The sequence below is a fragment of the Mastomys coucha genome, unplaced genomic scaffold, assembly GCF_008632895.1.
Source record: "Mastomys coucha isolate ucsf_1 unplaced genomic scaffold, UCSF_Mcou_1 pScaffold17, whole genome shotgun sequence".
NCBI classification, from domain to species: domain Eukaryota; kingdom Metazoa; phylum Chordata; class Mammalia; order Rodentia; family Muridae; genus Mastomys; species Mastomys coucha.
In genome coordinates this window covers 30,108,812-30,113,196 of record NW_022196899.1, presented here as the reverse complement: position 1 = coordinate 30,113,196, position 4,385 = coordinate 30,108,812, and positions in this window count along the sequence as shown.

The window sequence follows — 4,385 nt, the reverse complement described above, 5'->3', positions numbered from 1 at the left end:
TCTTCCAGTGACTTATATATAGATCTCTAGTTGGCAAATTTATTCTTTAGGGAATTGCTTCACATGTCTATGGCAGGACCACTCCTGCTTGCTCTTCTGTGCCTTGTACAGAGTTGCTGTAGGAAAGTGGAGCTCTCCTTTCCTTGCAATGTGTGCTCTTGGGGTGGGCTAGAGTCTCCCCCCAATTTATTAAGATACAAGTGACAAAAATCATAAATAACTATGGCATAAGCATGATGCTTTGATGTATGTATACATTAGAAAACAACCACAGAAAGTTTATTAGCATATCTATACTCATACATTTCTTTTTATGATTTGAGATATTTTCTGGTAGCAACTGGAGTCTGAATTGTTATTATCTATTCGAGTTATCTTTAAAAAAAACTACATAACCACCACTTTGCTATTTAACTCCTTTCAATGGCTTCATTTGTAATTTGAGTACAGTGTAATTATCACTGACACAATGCTTCCTTTTGAAAAGTCATGGTTGAGGAATAATTGAGCATAAAGTAAATTTCATGCTTGCTTTTGTACGAAAAACTCTAGATGAATACAGAAGAAGATCTCCAAATGCTGTCTTGCTCAGCTCCTTCAACCAACTGTGAGGAGGTAGACCTCCATAGGATACCTGCCATGAACACCATGACAGGTCCTTCAGACTTTCTACTGGGTTGAGATAGCCCTCCAATGCTTATTTCACAATAACTCATAAAGCACTTCTCAGACACTTAGATCTTCCTAAAGTGTCAAGTATATTATAGTATGTAATTAAGTACAACTTACCCATTAAAAGTGCATGAAGTGTGACAAGATTTCAGAGTGTGTTGTACTTAAACTCTATAGATCTACACAACTCTAAAGTGTCTTACTGAATTAAATGCATATGTCATCTCTGAGATGTTCTAATACGACCTGTTCCCCTCTTGCTCAAGTGTCAAATACTTGGTCCCAGCTGGTGGTGATGTTTGGGAAGGGTATGAAATATTTGGGGCATGAGGCCTTATTGATGGACATAGGGGTGTTGGGTAAGCCCTGAGAGTTCTAGGCTTCTCCACTTAAGCTTGCACTCTCTGGTCTTTGGCAATGTGAACAGGATGTGAGCAAGCTGTGCTACAAGCCCCTATCACCTTATGTAGTGCTACCATCTAGCACACCATTCTCGCTATGGTGAGCTATATTTCCTGAATGATAATCCAAAAATTAAATTTTTCTTCCCTAACTTTGAGATCAAGCTATGTGCTACTCTAAGTTATTCCATTTTGTGAACAAGAGTGGGTTTGCAAGCTATGCCTTGCCCCCGAAGACTCCATTTACATTGGCAACTTTTGGCTATTTGAAGGCAGAAAATGATTGTGTCCTTGGGTAGATTGCACCATCCATCAGGTACTACCTGTCCAGCACAGACTGATAAGTGACTTGTTCCCAGGAATAGAAAGGATGCCACCTGTAAGTTTATTTGGAGTGAATTGAGATTGTAGGGGCAATCAGAGAAGCCAGACCAGAAAACATCAGATTCCGGGCCAAAGAGAGGCTGTAATTTCCTCACTTAGATCATTAAGTTGAGGATCAGTAGCACTGGGATAGCACAGCTGCACCAACTGGCTCTCCAACAGCCAGAGTGTATCAAAGACTAAGAGGCAAAGAAGCCTCAACTGTCCTTGGGGCTTTAGCTTGGCTCAGTTCCCATCTGTTGACACTAACAACTTCACTGCCACCTGTCTGACTGCATGGTTGCCTATTTGGACCGGAATTCATTGTTTCTGCTCAAGCATGTTTCTGTTCTTTCCCGTCTCAGAAGGACTTAATGCTGCATCTCTTCTCTCAACTCCGACTACCATCCTGTCTCCACATCCTCTTCCCCCAAACTGAACTGGGCTGTCTATCAATACAGACCCTATGGCATTTCTCCCATATCACTTCTGAAAACTCTTGAATTCTTCTGTAGCTTCTTTAGTGTGTATTTATTCCATAACTCATATGCATGTATCTGTATGTACCCATGCCACACCATCTTCAGTAGGATCTGTGTGACAAGTTCCACAAAATGAGTCAGTTGACCTCAAAAGGGGGAGGCCTCCTGGTACTGGTTGTGGAACTCTTTGCCAGAGAAAAATTATTGAGCCATAGTTCTCATGGCAATCTGTTTTCTTTTCTCTTATTCTTTTTCTTATTTACATGTTCCTGGTAGCCTAGGCCAAGATCTTAAGGGAGAATAATGGGTAAGAAACCATCTCTTGAGATGGGCTCACTAACATGACCTTATCCCCGGAGAAACCAACACTATACTTTTTAAATCACTTACAAAATTATTGTGATAGATAAAAACTTTCCCAACAATAAAATTTCATATGGCTACACATGTGTCATCGGAGGTGGGGTTTGGTATATGATAAAAAAAAAAAGGCCTTAATTAGAAAGAATTAAAATAATTTAGCCAGGTGGTGGTGGTGCACGCCTTTAATCCCAGCACTTGGGAGGCAGAGGCAGGCGGATTTCTGAGTTCGAGGCCAGCCTGGTCTACAGAGTGAGCTCCAGGACAGCCAGAGCTATACAGAGAAACCCTGTCTCGAAAAACCAAAATAAATAAATAAATAAATAATAATAATAATAATAATAATAATAATAATAAAATAAAAAATAAAATAGTTTAAATTTATGCATTGCAGAGTTATAAAAAAATCAGGCATTAGATGTTAAATAGTAATTGACCATATGGGGCTGGAGAATTAGCTCAGCAGTTAAGAGCATTTGATATGTTTGAACTCACACCAGGACACACCACACTAGGCCCAAACAGTTCCACATGTAAGAGGTTTAATTGGGGGGGGGGGTAGTGGTGGAAAGAAAAGAGGGAAAGAAAGAGAGAGAGAGTTAAGAGGAGAAGGAGGAAGAGGAGGAGGAGGAGGAGGAGGAGGAAGAGAAGGAGGGAGAGATAGAGATAGAGAGAGAGAGAGAGAGAGAGAGAGAGAGAGAGAGAGAGAAGCGTTACCCATATATATATATGTATATATATATATATATATACATATATATATATGGTGTTACCCATATATATATATATGACGTGACTCGGTGGCCATTGACCATAAAGATTTATTAACCTGCTCTTGGAAATATGCCACTAACCTTGGATGACTGCCCCCATTGAACACACCCTTTTAGAATTGTTATATTTTGACTTATATTAATAATGATGTTACCTGTTCTGTTTGTGATTGTTTCACTGGATACAGTTTCTAAGAGATATATTTTGTGCTTTACTGTGCCAAATGATTTTTGTTGGTATTTGTGATTATTTCACTCAATACAGTTTCTAAGAGATGCAATGTTTGGGTTTTAATGTATAAAATTGCCTGCTTAAGAGATGCAAAATACACTCAGATTCAGACTGCCTCTGTGTTTGTTTCTGTTTGTCACCACCGAATCCTTACCCACCTGGCCTCAAGGACCCACATCCCAGGGACCCCCATACCCAGCTAGGGTGGTCTGTGGCATACCTGATTTACTGTGTGATGTGTAATGAGTGTTACTATTAGCAGTAGACATTAGAATAAAAGAACTTAAATTCACCTTGAGCAGATATCAATGTAGATGAGATTATTTGGCAAACTGCTGCCTCTGAGACCAATGAACCTTGTGAATTTATTCTATTCAATACATTCTGGCATTGTGGGAAGATAAAATTTGTTTGTCTATGTTTCTGGCATAGCACAGTTGGATGCATAGTCTAAGTGATTAGAAAAGGAAACAAAGCATGTTATATAATAGTCCAAACCATATCATAAATTCTTACTTATAATGTTGTATATTATGCTCACTCCTGCCCATCTTTCTTTGGCTGTTGAGCTTTGGTCACAGAGGCACATTTTTATCTAGGGGTCTTTGCTAGACCTGTTATTTTCTCCTAGGTCTTATTTCTGCAGTTCTCCTCCTGACTGGTTCTGTTGCTTCCTTCAGGATTTATGCTTACCACGCCTCTCTCAGAGGGTTTCTCCTGTTCTCTTTATCCAAAATGCCATCTCAAAAGAGCTCTTTGCAGCATCCTAATCATAACACCTTGTGTAATAGCAGTTTCCTCCAAGGTTAAAAACTTTCCTCTGTGAGGGAAAATTCCTAAGACAGGATGTTTGCAGGGAGTTGAAACTAGAGGATGTTCTAAATGGAGGTGAGACACTGCAAGGAAGCATATTACAGCAGAGAGTGAACAACTCAAAATTGCTTCCGGAAGTTCCTGAAACTGACTAGATTCTCTATGCTCTTTTCCAAGAGCAACCAGTAAAGACCTGAGTCATTCTCAGATGAGCCAAGCTGCACAAAAGACTCTGAGCCAAGACCAACCACGTGGAAGAAGCAGGGAACAGCCAAACAAGCCAGCTGAG